A 21,281-nucleotide genomic window follows, 5' to 3' on the forward strand; every position below is an offset into this window, starting at 1 on the left:
TACAGCAAACAAGTCTCCATCCGGTAGCAGTAAAACACAGATGAAAAACGTTTCCAAATGACTTAAAAAGAAAAGTTTCCTTACAAAACAAACAAACAAAAATTCATGCAATCTTTGGGTTAGCAAAGACGCAGGCTTTAAAATCTCCCTTTTGGAGAGATTCCATTCACTTGCAGCATTTGCAAAGCTAGACGCCTAAGTCACATAGCTCCTTCTTTGCTTGTTCCAGGAAGCAAAACCAAGAAAAAGCCAAGAAGTGGGGGAGCAGAGGCTACAGAGAGCCTGTTACACACTGATAACCTGAGCTCAGGTTAACCCTTTCATGCACACAATTGTGAGTTTGTATATTACACCATGGCCCTGCCAGAGAAAGTCAGGATTAGGCAAACATTGTTTACCTTTATTTTACAACCGGCTAAGCTCATTCATTCCAGAAGGCTACTCAGAATGATAAGTTTGGGTGGCCTTCAAAAATCTTGGTTTGATTTTGTTTGATGAATTAAAGTCCCCACCACAGTTTATTTCTGAACAGCAAAGTTTCATTTAAGAATGTTCTAAACAAAAACCCAGTCACAATTACCGTATTTTTCCGTGTATAAGACGCCCCCATGTATAGCACGGCCTCTCTTTTTTTGAACCCAAAATTAAGAAATGAATATTTTAAAGATCAAACAGAAGAACTTTGAGCTTTTTTGGGGGGTTCTCCCAAAGTTAGGGTTGCCATATTTCAAGAGCTCAAACCTGAGCCCATGCCACCCACATCAGAGCCAGAGCCCCTGTGCATTCACCATCCGTGTATAAGATGACCCCCAATTTTTGACTTGAATATTTTAATATATGTATGTATGTATATGTATATGTATAAAATATTATAAATATTATATCTGAATACATGTACACCTGTATGGTTGCAGTACAAAAAAGGCAACTTAACTTCATTAACGTTTTCCTGTTTAATTGTTAAAAAGTGTCATCTATAAATCCCCCCATCTAATAATCCTTTCAGAAGACTTAACAATATCCGCAGTGATTTAAGGTGCTTCTTTATTATTTAAAAAAAATATTATGGAGGGCTGAGCTCTTGGAGAAGCAATGACACAAATAGCTCAAGTGAACTGCGACACCTCTGTGGACAGTCTTCTCAGAGATGACAGTTCTGAAATACAATTATCAGTGTGATCTGCTTAAGAATTCATCATCAGTTCCTGCCTTCTGAAGACTAAAAAAGAGAGAGAGAGAGAGAGAGAGACATACAAAGAAAAAGAGGTGATAAGAAGGCATCATTTTCTTCCAGCCTCATAACTGTAAATTGAAGAAAATTATTTTCTTTGCCTGCAGCTCATTGGCATATAGGCAGCATTATATTATAATTTCATAAGCATAAATCCTTTGAATAAATTTCAGAAGAATAACTGAATTAGAAATGCAAGTAAAGTATCTAAAAAACTTAACTGTACTAGGCAGCAAGAACGGGATGCCAATACAACTAGTGGAAGGGAATTTGCTGGTGAGTTCCTCATCTTTTGTCATGGAAAATTACCCACCAATATAGCCTGATTCCACTACTGAGGTAAAATTTAAAAAGAGGAATGTTAGCTAAAAATGCAGCTGCCAGCTTATCACCGCCTTATTGTTTCCTCATTAAAACTAGGAATGCAACAGGCTTGAGGCTTATTATTATTATTATTATTATTATTATTATTATTATTTAATTTGTTTATTCATTTTATTGCTGCTGCTGCTGCTGCTGCTGTTACCTTGAGATATGGTCGATAAGAAGGTCTTTCCAACAGTATCCTTGCAAAAATCAGTTATTTATTTGCACATCATTTTGCCAAGCATTCCTTTAATATGAAGCCTGGGTGATTTTTCTACAGTTGGAGTGAGTTTTGGCCCTCCAGATGCTATTAGACTCTCACTCCCATCAGTCCCAGGCAGTCTGACCAATGATCAAGAATAATGGGACTTGGAATCCAGCAATATCTGAGGGAACTCAGACTCCCTCTCTACTTTTCAGGCTTAGGTGTAAATTAATGAATCAATCCACATGTTAATGCAACCGGCATTTGACTTAAGTTAGCTATCAGTAGCTGTACAGTGGACAGCTTATGTGTTGGAGACTCAAGTCCAAGTTACCTTTGCCAAATCAGTATCTCTCACAGCTTTGTTGAAATAATAATCTAAAGTTGCAGGGTTTGTTCATTTGTGTTTTTTTTTTTTTAAAAAAGAAGAGCCATGGCTGGCAACCAGCAAGTAACATAGACAACCAAGACGGTTGAGTCCGGCGGAGAGAAGGAAGAGTGAATGAATGTTGGCTGAGGTAAAAGTGAAGAGGCTTTAGAGCTGCGCGCTCACTGAGGAGAATAAGCACATTTAGAAGTGAGTGAAACATCGTGTGATATTCTGCTGCATGGGTGCTGCTGCTGTTGAGGGAGATAAAGTAATCAGTAAGGTGTGATAGAGAGACCTGAGGTATTTGAGACAGCAGCCGAGGCCCAGTGTGTGATGCCTCAGAAAACCTGACGTAAGTACACACATAGAAGTCCTATGGGCACTGTCAGGCCTGGTCCATCAAGTCTACTGCAGAAGGGACTCTGCAGTGCTTAGTGTACAGCCATGGCTCCTCTTCTTCTTGTTAAAGCTTTATATTTTTTGTGTGTGTTTTTAAAAGGCGCATTTGAACATCCTAGGACATAAACAGGAGTGATAATGTTGAAGCCTGTGGGACACTGTAGGTCAACTTCCCAAGTGGCAGAACAACATTCCCCAATTATTTCAGCTTTGCTGATGCCCCACAGAAAGAACTGTAGATGTTATGAGAGAAGCACAGAATTCCACAATTAATTCTCTTCATAAATATAGTTTGGGGAGTGGGAAGGCACTTGTAGGTGATAGCGACTGAGAACAGGGGCTATTTAATTCTACTCTAGAAAGGCCCCTGCAGTTTAAGTCCTCCCACAGGCAGCGTCCTAAATTATACGTAAATATGGCCCAGTAGGCATTTTCTGAGGAGAATCAGATGGTCATGGCAGGGATTCAGCATCTGCTGATCCTCCTACACAAGCAACATTTGGTCTATGCTTGCCCACCATCTCTGTAATGCAGTTGCATTATGTTGTAAAGTGTGCTGTAGGATCTTGGTGATAAATAATAATGCTTGGGGTCACACATTTGCCAACAAAATGTCGAGTTCCACCTCTATCTGGAGCCAATCCAAATAACCTAAGCAAGGTATTGCAAATAATTTGTCACTATTTGGTGATTTACTGTATCAAATGCCAGAATTGGCATTGATTTCGTCCATTTACAAGTGCTTTCCTGATTTGCACACCAGTTACTGCCTCCTCCAAGGACCTTGGAATCTCTTTTGCAAGGATTCAGGTTATATAAGGTGAGTCATACCGGTACCTCAATTTAAGTATGCCTCGGTTTGAGTACTTTCAGTTTGAGTACTCCGCGGACCTGTCTGGAACGGATTAATCCACTTTCCATTACTTTCAATGGGAAAGTTCGCTTCAGGTTAAGTACGGACTTCCGGAACCAATTGTGAACTTAAACCGAGGTACCACTGTACAGTATTGAATAGGAGAGGCGGATGCACAGCAAGCAGGCATAGAGACAAGCTGAAGGCTGGGATCCCAAGTCAGATTGGCAGGGTACTAAAATAAGGGTGAAGACCAGTAGTGCCACGACACAGAGGAGAAACTTGATGGCCTTCTTCAGGGACAGGTTCACCAGACAGCAGCTCTGGAAACTTTATGTCAGCCATTGGTACCATGTAGCAGCACATGACTTCCTAAACTAAAGAATTACCAGCAATGTCCTAGATGGAACCGCTTGTAACTCCCTTCTCTGACTGGTGGCCGAAGCTGAGCAGGGAGCCAGTATCTGATCGCAGATATCTTTGGCCTGTAAGGTACCAACCCCTCCAGTGAATATTTAGAAAAAACACACCCACAGAGCCACTTTAATTCCCTAGACATGAGTCCATTATTGCTTGCTTGAAAACTTCTTCATGGTGGCATTTGAGCTATGATTTGATATCTGTTTCCATGCTCCAAAGCTTGCTTTTGTTTTTACCAAACTTCTTTATTGTATTTAATGGTACGTGATTTATTATATTTCACCTTGATACATTTTCTGGAAAAGTGGTTGGTAAATAAATAAGTGAGCGAGTTATATGGCTACTGACTGAATCAGCTCAGGGTCTGATTTAGTGCCATGCTCCTGGTGCTGTTGGTCCAGAGAAGACACACAGTTATCTTCCTTGAAGAAAGTATCATATCAGTCCTAATCTGGTTGAGTTGAGTCTTCTCCAAATTCAAAATAAACCAGAAAGCTAAATTAATTTTGCATATATTTTTTATTCTTAAAATTTGAAAGCAATTGTGAAGTTTAAACGTTCACATTTATTATAGAGCAAGGTGGGCAGCTGCAATGGCAAATGAGAAGGTTCCCCCCCCCCCTTGTGTATCGAAAGCTAGCCATTCTGACCTTAGCCCTAATGCTTAAAGCCGATTCAATGGTTCCAAGAAAGATTAAATATGAGACATTTGTATGAAGTGGACAGTGCATGTTCTTCTGTTGTAGTGGCAAGAGTGCACATCGCTCTTATTTTGATGAAGTTCAGAAGCAGGTGTAAAGGAAGCACCGGCATAATTGTGCTTCCTCTTTTGCTGCTTCTTTGGAACAGCTGAAGCACCTGTAAATATATAAATGGAGGAAGGAAGTAATTTGCAAGAACAAATGAGAAACCTTTTCCTTTTAGCAATGTGGGCGAGTCACCACTACTTTCCCTTGCACATATTGTATATGCATGGAGCACACACACAGGAGCTCATATGGCTGAACATAGATGGTAGCCAATCCTTTTTATATGCTATAATTAAGGGATTTCTCGAATGTGTGGGGGAGGGATGGCTCATCAGCCTTCCTCTCTCCAGCACCCAGGGCAGAATTGCAGATTTTGATAAGAGGTGTGTGCTTTCACATAAGCATTGTGATTTGCAACTGTGAATGTTGCTTTCTTTGTTGTCGTTGTCACTTTTTTTCATCAATTTAATTAGATACAATTTGTCTCAGCTTTTCCCGTGCAGCATTTGTTTACCTACTCATCAAGACCGACACAGGCCAATTAGTGTAGTGTAATTGTTTAACCTAGTCAGTGTGAGCCTGTACTGGATAGTATGTGCTGCTCCTTGAAAAGTGTGGAGAGGGTGGGGGGTGGGGTGGGAGAGGGAGAGAAAGGGAGGGAGGGAGGGAGATGCAAGAAAGAAATGAAGAAATGTTAATAGGCCTTTCAGTGATATGAGGTTCTTAAAGCATCGCTGACATGATACACTACAAACACAAGTCCCACAGATATGCCACCTGCTCTTTATTTCTTGTTCACTGTCACCACAATCATGATGTGATCAATTTCTTAAGCACATTCTTTAAGTCCATTATAACCAAAGTGCTCAATGGCAGAATCTCCTCTTCAGGATGCCCACAGAGAGCAAAGAAGCCATAGAAAATAAGGGGGGGGTGCTGTATCCTAGGGGTGTGTAGACCAAATTATGAGATGAATCAAGGTGATCTGGGGAAGTTTCTTACATTTTGGATTGTTGTGTTAATAAAAAAGGCTCTATGGCATCAGCTGTCCAAAAAATACACTTCCTCCCCCCCATCCTACCCCCCCCATGAGAAAAGGGGGGGGGAGCCCAAGTTGACTGGGGAAATGCCCAGAGCTCAGAAGTGAAGGGGGTGGAGACATGGAGAAAATCTTTTGTTTTGTCAGACAGGCCTAGCTTTTAATCACAGTGAATTATCTCCCCAGGGCAATCCTTTCACAGTCAAGGAATTAAAAACTGAGTTTGTTTTTCAGATGGTACAATGCCATCCTCTATTCAAGTCTATTGACAGATCTTGGTTGTATCACCAGAAATCCATGGGGGTAGGATAGAAGCCCACCTCCACCAACAATTGTTAGGGTAACAGGTTCCCTGCATGGGCGTGTGATCTTTCCCCCACCCCTGTCTTTCCTGAGGAGCCATGCTCTTTTCTTCTTTTTTCATATATTGCCACCTTCACCCACTCTGATTCCTAGGCTGGAATTAGACACATCAAATAACACAGTTAAATGTGTTGTAAATTTAAACAGGGAAAATAGGTAGAGACGAATGGGACTCCACAGCGCCATCTGGTGACACAATGTTATATCACATATATAAAACTTATACATCGCTTTTTCTTTACCAGTCTAGCTGAGTTCCTATTGTACCCATCCAAAATGGGAAAGTCTATCCTTGAAGGACCGGCATTGCAGCTATTATTTTAAAAAAAATTAGCAGGCTTCATTCCCTCAGAACAGGTGACCATGCCTGCAATTTGAATCCAATTCTGACACAAAATGAAAACATCTTGTTTTAAAAGTCAAGCTTTTAGGGTTTCCTGCATGGAAACTATTGGGTGTATCTGTGTAATATTTGGTAGGCTTAATCCACTCTGAAGGAGCTGTTATGCCTGAACATTTTCTGCACCTTGGTGAAAATGAAACAAGTTACCAGCCATTTTTAGATTCCCATTTTAGAGTGGATGGGCAACAAATAGCTTTGTTTTAACATACTGTACTTTTGTTCCTATAGAACCAGTCAAACTGATGCAGAGCATTGCAGGCCACACTTGTTCTTACAGCTGTCTCTGAACACCAGTTGCTGAGAGTCGCAAGTGGGGAGAGAGCTGTTGTCTTCAGTTCCTGCCATGGGCATCTGGTTGGCCACTGTGAGAACAGGCTGTTGTGTAAGATAAGCCTTTGGACTGGTTCAGCAGGTCTCCTCTTACATTTTTAAGATATAACTTTATTTATAGTCAAACTGGTAAATGTATAAAGAATGCAACCATAGCACACCTATTTAACACTACTCTGCAGTGGGGTTGTCTCTAAACCCTCTCTTCTTTTCTTTGTCTATTTCCATAAGCAATTTATTTCCTTTTCCCTGAATGTCTTTTGGAATTCAACTTTACATTTCTTCCCACCCCATAATTTCATTCCTTCCCCCTTCCTTCATCCCTGGTGTAAGATTTTTCACTGCTTTCTCCTCAGTATAAGGGTTTCGCTGTGGGTCAGCATCCCCTCAGATGTCAGTTTGCATTTTTTTGGTGAAGAAAGTATTGATCTGATATGTAGAGATCTTTCCTTTTCTAATTGATTCAGGAGGGTTCTGGAAGCTTCTCTGTGTGATACAAACTAGTGCAAACTGGAGGTTTCTAGCCGACAAGCAAGTTTCTATTCTGCCTTAAAAACAGACAGAAGGTTCTTGATGTTTGGCTTATTCCTTTGTAGAAACTGAATAGCTTGTTTGGACTGGTTCTGTTATCTCTTTCACTCAAGGTCATGCTGACTATAATAATAGACCAGAAGGAGCCTGACTTTCTACTTTCTGTCTTCCTTTCCTTCTGGTGTGGTGTTCTGTACAAAGTATGCTTAGCGTTAAGGTTTTAGTCTTATTAGAAGTTTAGGTTAGGTCTGTTGCCACTGGATTTCTTATGGACAGTGCCAATCCTGAATGTATGGATTTGTGACCTTTGTGCTCATTAGCCTTCAGTAGCAGTAGTAAACACTGCTGGATAGAATACAGTTGCCTCTGGTCTATTTTGGGGAAATCCTGCAATGGGTTTAAGTTTTTACCCTAACTGTACATTGGAGTTCTGCTCTGGATCAATACTGAGTAGAATTCATAACATCAGAACCTCAAAAACATTAGATGAGGGGGTCTGATGAATCCCTTATTCCTCCAGGATCTTTCTCACCAAAGAGCACACACAGTTAGTAAGTATTATGTCCACTCTTTTTTAGTTACAGAACCCCTCATAATTCTGTTCCTCTATTCATGAATTACAGGGACACAGGTGGTGTTGTGGGTTAAACCACAGAGCCTAGGGCTTGCTGATCAGAAGGTCGGCGGTTCGAATCCCTGCGAAAGGGTGAGCTCCTGTTGCTCGGTCCCAGCTCCTGCCAACCTAGCAGTTCGAAAGCACATCAAAGTGCAAGTAGATAAATTGGGACCGCTACAGCGGGAAGGTAAACGGCGTTTCCATGTGCTGCTCTGGTTCGCCAGAAGCAGCTTTGTCATGCTGGCCACATGATCTGGAAGCTATACACCGGCTCCCTCAGCCAATAATGCGAGATGAGTGCACAACCCCAGAGTCGGTCATGACTGGACCTAATGGTCAGGGGTCCCTTTACCTTTACCTTTATTCATGAATTAACTTCACTCATTAGTTAACTAAATCCCCACTTGTAACCAGTTCCCTATCCATTGTAATTTTGTGGGTCTCGTTTGCTATGGAGTCATACTGTCCCTAGCCTTCAATTGCTCTCAGTAGTGCACTGAGCCTTGCTGTGTCTCCTCTGCTGATCACCTCCTCGCACCTGACATTCTCCCATCTTCCTTCACTGATGGTTCCAACTGTGACAAAAATAGCTAGTCAGGCCACCTGCAAAAGCAGGAACTTTACACCTAACTTCTGAGTTCTCTTTCAGGACCACAGCTTGATGCTACTGTTCTGCCTATGGATGCGGGGAGACTTGTGTTCCTCCAGCTGTTGTTGGACTATAGCTCCAATCATTACTGACCATTAGCCATGCTGATTGGTGCTGATGGGTGAGCAACAACATCTGAAGGGCTGCTGATTCTCCATCCCTGGTATGGGGAGATCCATTTTCATTCAGCTACTACTTTTATTTCCATATGTGCTTGTGTAAGAGACAGTCAGTAAGTGACAACATATCACTTTCTCCTTTAAACTAGCCTGTGTAAAATATCAGAGTTTCCTCCACTAAGTGAATTCAACAAAGGATACATGGAAATATCCTAGCAGGTAATCACAACTTCTAATGACTTCACAAACCCCTGCTAAATGACCCTAAGGCATTTCTGTGCCTTGTGGTGTTTCTCTTCCTGGTGAGCTTGCTTCTGAAAAACACTTAAGCAAAGAAATTATTCCGTCAAAGAACAATTGAACTCTATGAGGACAAAAATAAGGAGAAATGATTTGCTCTTCCAGTAGCAATGGGATACTACAATAGCCCATTGGAATAACCTCTGACAACCCCAGTAAAAAAGGAAAAGATTGATGTGGGTACAAATACACATACAATTCGTATGAGTAATATTACGTTGAGAGAACCAGTTGTGGCTGTATTTGAAATATGAAGTTGGGTATCCATTGGATATGTAGGGCAATAGTCCCAGATGCAGATCCTGAAATGAATCTGACACAATCAACATTTGAACTGAATTAACCCTAGAATTGGCTCCTTGGTGCCACCTTCACCGGCTCACATTTGCTAGGCCTAGTTGCTGATTGCAGTCAGTACAGGCACAGTACACGCACATCCACCTAAAGGACAAGGTAAGTGGCCTAGCAATGACAGGATTCTGTGACAACTGAAACACAAAGTTTCAGATAAGCATGCGTTGGTGACATTTCAGTGCTCCTTGACAAATGCAGAAAGCTCAGTTATCAAATTAAACAGCGAGCCATTGCGTGGCTAAGAGCATTACCGCAAAACCATTTTACATGATCCAGGAAAAGCTGATGATTTTCTTACCAGAGTGAGGCCAGCTCTAGCTCATTTCAGGCTTCTTGGGCCCAATGCAAAACAGACTTCCATTATTTGTCATAGCACCTCCACATAACAGTAGACATCGGAAGTATTTTAAAATGAAAGGAGAATCAGACAAGGGAGGAAAATACCGGTACCTTTTCTTCCTCCCTTTCCCCCTATTTTTCTTTCTTCTTTAAAAATCATATCGATGTTGTGATTAACTTGCATTCTACAGCATAGCTGATGTGACAGTCAACCAAATTAATCCCATTATGCAAAATCTAGTTCACAAGTGGTTTTGCTTCTCTCTCCCTCTCCACCCCCCTTTTTTGCAAAATTATGTCAATTTTCCCATAAATTGGAAAGACCATGTCAGCTTTCTGTATTGCAAGTAGACACTACACAGTGCTGTATGTCTATATTCCTTTAATGCAGAAAGATACAAATTTTAGCTCAGTGGCACAAATTAAGATTCATAAGTTTTATGCTGATGTTTCTGTTTACAGGCAGCTTGTATGAGAATTGCCATTAGGTTGTGCATTCATTTTAATTCTCCTCCCTTGCATCATCCCAACCGCAGGGAGAAAAAAGGCGTTTAAAACATTTTGCACAGCCAAAATGTGCTAGGAGCTGCTGACTCCCTTTCCAACTCACCTTACTCAAAGATTTCCTTGCATATTAAAGGACTAATCGACTTAATTGCTTAACTAACTTCCAATGGGAACCCTTTTAAATCTCTATAGAAATTAACAGTATACGTAGCTCTCCACTTAGTGCAAGACAGCAAACTACTCTCACCCGCTGCTTCATCCCCCCTCCACACAGTACTGTTCTCATGACTAGATTTGGCCCTTCTGTAGGTGGCCAGAGATGAATTCTCTATATCCTAGCCAACCTGTCAAATTAAAGCCTTCTCTGCTGTGTGTTAGACAGAAGCGATGCGGAAGGTTAAAGCACTCTAGCCTTTTGTCACCAATGCATTAGGCCTCCAACATCTGCTCACTGGACTCAACAAACGGCAGCTCACTCTGTTAGAATGTAGCATCTTCAACACAGATGTTATCTGTCACTTTTAACAAAGCATCTATGGTATTTTAAGGTACACAAAAAACTACATAGCTATTAAATCTTCTTGAAGTGGTTTGTTTGGAAGGGCTTTTGTTTTTTTAAGGGTTTTTTCTAGTCCTAGTAAATTTGTGTGTTTGTGCGTGTGTGCACATGCTTTAGATTCATTAGACATGTGTCAAGTTGTCAGCATCCAACTGTATGCATTTGTGTCCACCTTGTGAACAACAGAACATTGAAAGCAACAGAACATTCTCCCATGAATGTTCACTTCTTGGCAGCTCTGAGATAAATTTTGAGCAGTTGCTATTCTTGTTGATAGTTTTATTTATTTTGTTTTTAAAGGAGTTATTTTTTGTAAAGATTCTGACACTTTCTGTCATGTCGTACAGTTCTTATCTTGGGGTCAAAAAGGAATATTCTACAGATCAGATATATGTGTGTCTCTATCTATCTGCCTTCTGCTATGAAGAATATCTCTTGCCAGTTTTGAACTGTGGGCTGCTTCACACATCACAAAATGAGCATGCACTGTGTGCTTTGTAAAGAAAAAATAGTACCACTAGGTGGAGATGTATCCTATAACTGACAGGTTCATTTGGGATGGGGAACCCTAGAAACAAGAGACCTACAATGACCATTGTGGCCACTGTATGGACTAAAGGACAGAAAGGGAAAGGGAAGTGGGCTGGACCACAGTTCTTCATAACATTGCCTGTCTCCTATTGCAGAGGGCAACATTGCTGCCAGAGACAGAGACAGCAAAATCAAGTCTGTTCCTTTTCCTTGTCTGCAGGTATCTCATGTTCCATTGAGAAGCCCAGTAGAGTGGCCAAAGTCCAGCTGTAGCCACGGTTTCCTTTGCATTGACTTCTTTCTTCTGAACTGGTCTTGGCTGGTAAGTTCAAAGCACTTAAATAAAACCTGCCTAGAGGATATCACATACATTTTGTTGCACATCATTGTGACTGTTTTCTATCTTATGAAATGTATTTAGTCTACCTATAAATGTACCGCATTATTAATTAAATATGTGCCTGCCATACACGTTTATTACACATAGGTTGAAAATGTGGAAGGCATAAAGGAAATTGATCATGATCCAGCGTTCCTTCCATCTGTTCAACTTTCTGCACCTTCATTATATCCATGTCAGAGATTATTACATCCTTTATGTGCCTTACACAGACACACACACACACACACACACACACACACACACACACTGTGGTACAGAAGATTATGTCCGTATCAAGGTGTGTCTGTTTCTTTTTTGCTTTATATTCCTCATTGCCCTACTCATTTGCTAAGACAATTGTACACCTGCACAAATAGTATGATTTGCAGCAGACACACAAGATATATGGACATCTGGCATTGTGTATTAGATCAACTGGGCAAAGCTCAAACCATAGACCATTTAATTGTCCACCACTGGTTTGTAGTAAGCACAGTCCTTGATCACAAGAATGTCTGTACATCCACTAAAATGCCAATTAGTGCTACACCATGTAGGTGTGAAGCCTGCAGTAGACTCTGTGGCAGGAGTGCCAGCTTGGCCCCACAACTGTGAGTGCCATGCAGCGTACATGGCTCTGGCACCAAAATTTGTTGGCGCCCGGCCTCTTCAAGGGGAATTTTGTGGGTGCTCAGACACCCAGGGCCCCAGGGAGTTGGCACCTATGCTTTGTGCACTTCTTAATATTACCAGGCCAAAGGAGCTAAGAATAATGAGAAATCAAAGGGGAAAGACTCCTCCAAGGCATTGTGGAAGGGAAAGGAAGAGCTCCCAGTAGACTGCTTGTACTACAGACTTCTTTCCAATGTTTGAATGTACGCACTTGCTTGCTGGTTACAGGTAATGTCATTCAGACGTTGATATAGTGTGAATTTGTTAATATATCCATGCTTCCTGTCATCTAAGCCATTTGGACAGAAGAAATCTGCACAAAACAGTGCTTATGAATTTCCCTGATTTCTTTGTGAAATAATGTGGATAGAAAGAGGGAAGGAAGGAAATGCATACAGTTTAATTTTCCACGTTCCTTATAAATGGATGTTGCATATCCTAATTCACTACTTAGGCTACACCTGTGCAGCAGATGGGGGATACTTACATCAGGGTAGGGCCTCCAGTTTACTTTCACCATCAGGGATTCCATTGTACAAGGATTCATGCAGCAACTTTGGATTGACTACAGCTGTAGAATCAGCCAGTCTGGAATACTACGAACATCTCCACGTGCATATTAAACCTACAACTTATTGGCTGTTATTTGCTTGAGACGCTAAACATGAATTCTGCCAACTATCACATTATCATGCCAGACAAGATGCAAACCTGAACCATATGGATGGGGAAAGGGACCCTTTTGCTTCCATCCTGCTGCCTTGCCTCTCTTTAGTTCATTGCATGCTCTAAGTTTTTAAATGGACTGACTATTTCCACATGGCATCAGGAGGTGGGGGCAAGGGGAAGCTATTCGGAAAAGTGAGTGTTTCCTTTTTAAACAAGCAAAACTGTGAACAATAACATACCCACTGTTTCCTCATCAAACATAAGGCTTTGCAAAAAGTTGTAATAAAATAAATGGAAAACATTTAAAAATCTGTGCTGCAGATTTAGCCAAAATTGTGCAGAGCTGCAGATGCCCTCTGCCTCAGGGAATGACTAGTGTAGATGCTTTCGAGGCCTTGTTAATGTGGCAACAAAAAGCATTTTTTCCTTGCTAACATTCTACTAGTCTTGTTTTTGTGGTAATTGTATACTAAATAGTTCCCACATAAAGTGAACCATTTCACCTGTATACTCATTTCTGGGGCTATTGCTGTTGCTGGTTGTGTTGCAAAGAGGAGTTTCTCCTCCTCCTCGAGTGTTTGTATGAACCAAAAACCAGATGTTCTATATATATGGACATCTTGACTGCTCTGGGTTCCCCACCAGCCCTATTGACCAGATCTGGGAAGGGTCCATGGTGTACATGGATCAGTTCCATTGCACAGGTGAAAAGCCTTGTGCTAGTGGCTCTGTTTGGCTGGCTTGCTTAGAATCATAGAATTGTAGAGTTGGAAAGGAACCCAGGGGTCATCTAGTCCAACCCCTAATCCATCTAGTCCAACCCCAGAAATATGCAGGTGGCTTCACATAGGTGCATAGAATTTGGAGATGTCGGACAAATGTATAAGAAAGGGTGGTCTGTGTACTGAAGGATAAACAGAAGGCAAACTGAACAAAGGCCACCAAACTCTTTCTAACGTTCAGAGAACTTGGGTGGTATTCAACTAAGTTTTACACAGAGTAGACCCATTGAAATTAATGAATCTAACTTAGTTGTGTTCATTAATTTCAATTGGCCAATCTGAGAAGATTGTTGTGAGGGGAAAACAGTACAGAGAGCCCCCTCCCATCTTGAGGAGCAGCTCTTCCACCAGCAGCGGAGCCAGCGGGGAGGGGGAAGAGTCCAGTGGGGAAGGAGGAAGTAGGAGACAGGGCTCTGGCAGGATAGCAGAGCCTCTGCTGCACGTGAGAGAGGAAGAGAGAGCGGGGGAAAGGGGGGAGAAGGAAAACATGGAAAGGAGACCCTTTTCCCCTCCGGTTCCGGAATTACGCAGGAGGAAACGCGGAAGGAGATTTGGGGTGCCCAGACTCTTATGTTGGAAGAAAACGCGGGAAGCACCATTCCAGGGTTCTGGGTCAGACTAAGAACATGTACCCTGTACAGCTCTAGCACTGTAAATAGCCTGCACACAATAAAAGCATGAAAAGGCAACGGTCTGGAGAGTCGTTACTTTAGAGTAGTCGCAACGCATCCTCTGTGACAATTGTCTTCCATGAATATGGTCTTAACAGCATGTCCATAGGTGACTGTGGAGGCCAGTTCTGGATCTGCACATCCTTCCACATAGGGGGCAAAAGTTTCCAGGTGGCAGTTGATCGTGGTGAGGATTTGCCAAACATGCCTTCCTCTTAGCTCATTGCTCCCTTTCGTCCCGAGTTCGTGCTTCTTCAAAGTCCATGACGCCTTTGGTAGAGGCTATACTCCAATTGGAACGCTCGCAGGCTTTCCCAGTTGTCGGTGTTTATACACCTTTAGAGCGTCTTTAAATCTCTTTTTTTTGTCCAGCAATTATGCTTTCCATTCTTAAGTTGGGAACAGAGTACTGTAGTTGCTTTGGAAGACAATAATCAGACACCAGAACTATCCAACGAAGTTGAGGTTGAAGACTCATTGCTTCAACACTGTGATATTTGCTTCTTCCAGTACACTGACATTAGTTCGCCTGTCTTCCCAAGTGATATGGAAAAAAAATCGGAGACACCTTTGATGGAATATTTTGAGGAGCTGGAGATGGTGTTTATAAGTGGTCTGTGTTTCACAAGCGTACAGTAAATTTGGTAGTGCAATAGCTTTGTAAATAAGCTAAAATCTCACCCAACACTCTCAAATTACAATACTTGAAGAGAGGGCTTTTGAACTGTTACAACTAGCAGCTTGCTCTCACTGCATTTCACTCTTTTGTTAGGGGTAGTATTCATTTAAGACCAGCTGTCTGCAGCTGTTAGGGAGAGCTGAAAACTAACTGGCAGGCAGAGTCCAATCCAAGATCAAAGAATAAGAATGGCCAAAAAGAGGTCTTTCAGTACCCTGGACAGGTCACAGTGAACAAACGCATTGTTCCAAAGGGTGCTTGGTTTCCTGTGTCTCTGTGTGTGTTTGGTAGAGAATATGTGGTCTTATTGATGTTGCTAGACTACAACTCCCCGCATCCCCGATCATTGGCCATACTGGCGCAGGACTGATGGAAGCAGAGGCCAAAAATATCTGGAGAGTCACAGCTTTCCCATTATTGGACCACCGTTGCAGAAGTGGAAGGGGGATATTTTGTAGGGAGAGGCCTCTGGCCTGGAGTATAGTACTTCAATGGTCTCTGCTATTTATAAGTCTGCATTAGTCAATAGACTTTGAGCAATGTTTGCCCCTGGGGGTAGGGAGAAATAGGTCCCTTGGTAGATCAAAGTCTCTGGAGATGCTGGCTCAGAACCTGCAGTTTTTGGCTTTAGGCTCAGATCTCAGGTCCACATCCAGTGCTCATGCTACCTACACCACAAACTATTATTTCTTAGATGGTCCTTACCCCTGTTTGTGCAGGATGCCATTCTTAGTGGACTAAATGGGGTGAAATGACCTGATCTTCCTCTGCTCGTTGGAGGTGAGATTAAGAAGCAAGCACTCAATCCAGGCATAAATGTTCATGGTCAACAGAGATACAATGCACCAAAAGTTTTTCATTACAATGTAAATATCAACATGGGGATATGGATTAGAATCTTGTAGACAATTCTTATATAATGAACTGCCAGTAATATGTGGTTTGTGGTCAACAAATGAAAAGACTGCATTCACACAGAGTTGATCTGATACAAGGAGACTATGCCCCTTGGAAGAATGGAAGGTTAGGGATTAGGAAAGGAAAGCTGTAGAAGTAGGAGCCAAAGACAGATTGCAAAGCGAAGATACAAGGCACCAAGGCATAGTCATTCTGTCTACTGGAAAATCTTCTCCAATAATATCTTTAAGTGCTCTGATTTTGTCATATTTTCCCCATCTGTTCTCAAACTTTAATTTGCAACCACAAAAGGTGCTTTTTTAACAAATAAAAAAATGAAAGCATTGCTTCTAGCTACGCAAAATTTTGCACCAGACAGTACATTCAGCACTTGTGCAGTAAAAATCAAATTGTACAGAACACACACACCTGGGCAATACATCATTTCCCCATATGTAAATATATATACATACAAACATATGCATCTCTTTCTCTTCCCCCCTTCATCCCCCCCTCTCTCACACACTTACCATAGTGCATTCCTCAAATGACTTGCAGCTAAATTTGAAAAACAAGTGAAGCATGTCTCATACTTGGGAGATATGCCTAAAAACCAAGGAAAATTTATTTTTTACATTCACTGCCAGATATTGCATTGCTACAAGGCTATATGTAGATAGGGAATAATGTGCAGCTTATCACGTCAGTGATAGATTTCACCATGCCATTTAAGATATAAATCATTAATACAAGTCATCAATTTTCTGTTTACAACACATGCCTTTAAAAAAAATCACTCCAACATAAAGAAACATGAAAAACCTTGGCATATAAGACCCATATAGAAGATACTGTATTGAACACCAAGCAAGATACTCTGTTTCATACAGGAACAGCAAGCAAGAAATTCCTGGTTCCCTGTAACTTCACTTCTCACAGTGAGAGAGCCAACAGAAGGCCCTCGGAGCTGGATCTCGGTGGCCAGGCTGAATGATGGGGGTAGAGATGCTCCTTCAGGTATACAGAGAGAAACTAAGGAAAGGCCAAGGCAACGAAGAAAAGACTATGGCGCTGGTTCAGAACTATGGTTAGCGGTCCTTCAGCAGAGGCAGAAAAATGGTGTCTTGCAGCAACTGTAGAGTTTAATACTCTGGGTTATACATCCTGCCCCATGAGTGCTGCATCTGGCCAGTTTTAGGGATGATTCATTTCCTGCAGCCGTTGGCTGCTTCTAGGCAGCAGGATCTTGATTTCTGGAGACTGTTTGAGGAAAGTCCCTAAGGTCTTTCCTGATCCTTTTAGGAGTCTTTGTCCCAGTCATCCACGTCTGGTGGCAGCAGAGTCTTCATGGGATTCAGGGACAATTTGCAGGCTCTGGTGCAAGTGGATTCACATAGGAAGGACTGGTCAGGATGTGTGTGTGTCGCCATCTCCCCCTATGGACTACAATTGCAGAAGGACTCTGAAACTAGGGATTCCTGGTCTGAAACCATGACAGTTACACCTAAATGGTTTTCCCAAATCTGCCACCTGAGTCAAGGTGCCTTGCTCAGTCTACCGGTAATACTACAGCCAGGGAGAGATGTGGGAGAAAGAACCAAGAGTGAACTGCTTTAGTGAATCAATTGGAGATGAAGATAACACTAGGAGATTAGTGCAGCTGAGGTACTAATGAGATAATGCAAATGTGAGGATTTGAAAGGCTAATCGCACATCTCTCAAAATTGTGGGAAGAGGTCATGGGCAAAAAATGTCCTAAAAGCTGAGACTGCTTAGCCAGTGAATGCAGGAAACAGGAGCTGTGCAGATCCTCTTCTCTCTCACACAACCTGTGTGGCAGGAGCTGCACAGTAGTGCAGTTTGTCCCTCACACAAATAGGTCAGGGAATTCCAGGTAAGGCATAGTGCTTTGCCATTACCTTTGTTGCTCCCACTCCTGAACTGGGAGACGTGCACTGATAGTGTCAAAGTGACCAGTGCAATGTGCGGAACTATTGTGAATCTTTATGTTAATGAATTCATTTGACATATATAGGAGATCATTTCAGCAGGTTGTGTAGCATCTGCAAAATTCTGTTAGAGGTGTGGCCATTGTTCAACACACAGAGAGAGAGGGGGGAGAGAGAGATGCACTTCAGCAGTTGAAACTGAAGGAAATGGTGGAAGGAAGAAACAGAATCTTCCAAATGCGCCCATAGACATCCACAAAAGTCAAAGATCATTGAAGGTGAAGTTAAAAGCCATGTACAAACACTGACTATTGATCTCTGACTATTTTGCAGATAGATTTTTCACATCCTTGATTCAAAACAAGAAATTCAGTAAATCTCTCTCTCAAAAGTAAAATAAAATAAAATCCTCCTTCGTGTTGCAGAAGCTTTTCAGTTCATTACAGTGTTATTAGTCAGTCTTCATAAAAGTGCTATGCATCTTTATTAAAAATGGAAGTTCACATCATTTTATGTCCCCATAAAAATGGGCGGTGGTAGCCTTGATTAATTTCTTCACGTACTGTGAACTTTACAGCAAATTGGACAGCGTAATTCAATTCCTACTTCTGAAGATTTTTATTTTTTTTGTGTTGGTAGAAAATTGAAATAATTCATATGTAATCATATTGCCTTTGCAAGAGATCTTTAAGAAATAATATCCTGGAGTAATGATTGTATGGCTTAATTATTAATGCCATACTTTCAGGCATGGCAGCATGCATCCCTTTTTATAACATATAGGATTCTTAACAAAAATGCTTCTCCTGTCCATATCTTGTTGGTTCCTGGGCTATAATCTACTCTGGGTTCCACCTGCTGTTAACTTGTCCTGGATTCTCCTAGTCCATGAATAAAAGCCACCAGTGCTGTTGTTTGACTTTAGATGTGTTTGATTTGTTTGGAAAGATTCCATAGCTAGGCTACATACATTAAAAACCAGGAGAGGGAATAAAGGCAGGCAAAGTTTGGCACAGCGTTTTGGTTTTCAATGAACTATTTTTAACCACACTTGCTAGATCCCTTTAAAAATTACACAAGAAAACCAATGGAAATCGTAAGGGAGAATAACAGATGCTATCACTTTCTCTTATGATAGAGACCTCTCTGCTTGCCCTGTCCTATCTATTCTTCAAGTGTTTGCTTGCTTGTCTAAGCAGTATGGTTACATTCAAATTATATCTACATTAATAATGTTACTGCCACGTGAAGGGTGTCTAACAAAGAATTCAAAAGGTCACATAAAAATTGATGCTGAATGTAGCCAATACTGCAGGGATATTGAAATGCACCACAACATTGTGTTGCACCGTCAGTGAGACTCAGAATGCACGATGCCTGGGGAGATAAAAGCAAGGGAGGCCCTACAACATCCATTCTGTGAATATATCCCAGCTCACAAATGACTACAAGTCCAGAAGAGTTTTGCTTCCATAAAAATGGAAAATCATAACAAATTGAGGTGGCTGAAAATGTCACTGAGTATGACATTTGCGCTTGCTTCCAAAGAGCATCTTCCAAGTGCTGACTTTGAACATAGGTTCACTTTAAATCTAGCAGGATATGAGATGGCTAAGACTAGTGATGATATGACAAAATGAAAATTCAAAAAGGACACCAGGTGTGTTTGGGATGAGCTTTGGATACTTGTTTGATGTAGTGCCCATTGTCATTAGCTTGCATTCCTGAATAAATCATTTGACAGAAACAATGCAAAACAAAACATATTGGTTGTCGGTTTTTAGCAACCAGCTATGAGTGGAATGGGAGGGGATCACTTTCCTGTTTGTTGTGCATTACAATAGAATCCTATTACATTTTCATATTTATTCCATTTTCCATTTTCTTTCTCATTTCTTGTTTTTGTTTTTCTGTTTTCTGTTCCATTAACTAAGGACCTTCCTTTACCAAAGTTTTTAACTGAGCCCTTCATTTATCTATCTTCTCCTTTGTTTGTCCTGAACTTCCTTACCTTTATTTCCCCCTTAATATAAATAATGTTCAAGTTGTAAAGTCCTCCTCCTTTCTCCTTTCTAAGGTACTGGTCCTTTGGCATAGGGCTTTTTATTGCTGCCATGCCTCCTGCTATCTTTCATCCAGTTCTTTTCAGTTCTCTCACTCAAGGAAATAATCTCTGCTCTCTAATCAACTTCCTGCCTGTTTCCAGGCTTTGTGAAATGCTATGATATTTTATCCAAATGTATAGACTGCTTCACAGCATAAAGCCATTGAAGCAGTGTACAATATAAAAACAATAAAATGCACAAATGCAAGCACAGAAAACTCTAAAAACGATGAAATCATCCTTTAAAAAACACCCAACAAAGATAATGAAACAATTTTGTCAGATATAAAAGCAGCCTTCCCTTTGTTAAAAAAGTGTTCTGTAGGTGCCTAAGCATCATCACACTAGGCCTGTGCCTGATTTTGGCAGTGGTTTTGAAGTGGTCGATGGGTACCTGGAAACTTGCCACATCACATCACAGGCCCCCAATATGCAAATGACAAAGCACTGTATTAGTGTTTGGACAGTTACCCAAGGAGAAAGAGCAGTTTCTGCTTTATCTGGACAAGCCCTTTTGAATCTCATTGCCATAGCTGCCAAGTTTCCCGTTTTTCGCAGGAAACCCCCGTATTTTGTTACTGTTTCCCACTGTCATCCCAAATTGATTAATATCCCGTAAATCCCCCGGATTTAGTTCCTGCCAGCGGCCATGTCCCAGCTCCTGGCTGTCTGCGCAGAAGACATGCAGATATGGGCAGCCCGGCACCAGAGTAGCTTCTGCGCATGTCTGGACATGCGTAGAAGCGACTTCCAGTGCCGCTCTGCCAATGTCTGGGCACCGGAAATTGGGCAGCACCAGCACCGGAAGTGGCTTCTACGCATGTCTGGACATGCGTAGAAGCGACTTCCGGTGCCGCGCCACTGCTGATCCCGGATTTTTCAATCTGGGAGTTGGAGAGTATGCATTGCACCTGTGCTGTTTAAGATAGTTTCATTGTGTTGAGAACTGCCTGACTCTGTGCTGCAAACCTCTTTCATTTTTCATCTCCCATGCCCAGCGTGCCAGAGCTCCCAGGGAGAGAATTTAGATGGATAAAGCTGTTCTGTATTGATGTTCTCAGCATGCCCGTTTCACCTGGACATGGACTCCTAGAGAATAGAGCTGGGGAGGGGACAGCAGAAGGGGAATCATGAATGCATAATGGGGCAAATCTCTTGGCAGTAAATATATCTCTTTCAACATATATCTCTCTGTATTTTCATGACCCATACGATAAATATTCTGCTTTCATTTTGTCAAGAT

The 21,281-nt window shown here is 41.6% G+C and overlaps 1 long non-coding RNA gene across 2 annotated transcripts in view; it reads left to right on the forward strand.

The window, feature by feature from the left end:
• The first annotated feature begins 6,626 nt into the window (after nucleotides 1-6,626).
• LOC118090244 (uncharacterized) overlaps nucleotides 6,627-21,281 on the forward strand; it is a 142,489-nt gene continuing 127,834 nt past the window's right edge. The window contains exons 1-2 of one of the 2 annotated variants that reach the window (XR_015951661.1): nucleotides 6,627-6,780; nucleotides 11,454-11,555. This is a non-coding gene — a long non-coding RNA (uncharacterized LOC118090244). Of the gene's footprint in view, nucleotides 6,781-11,416; nucleotides 11,556-21,281 lie in introns of those variants that run through there. The other variant, XR_015951662.1, reaches the window with a different exon arrangement.

Source organism: Zootoca vivipara, chromosome 8 (assembly GCF_965207765.1).
Source record: "Zootoca vivipara chromosome 8, rZooViv2.hap1.1, whole genome shotgun sequence".
Classification (NCBI taxonomy): Eukaryota; Metazoa; Chordata; class Lepidosauria; order Squamata; family Lacertidae; genus Zootoca; species Zootoca vivipara.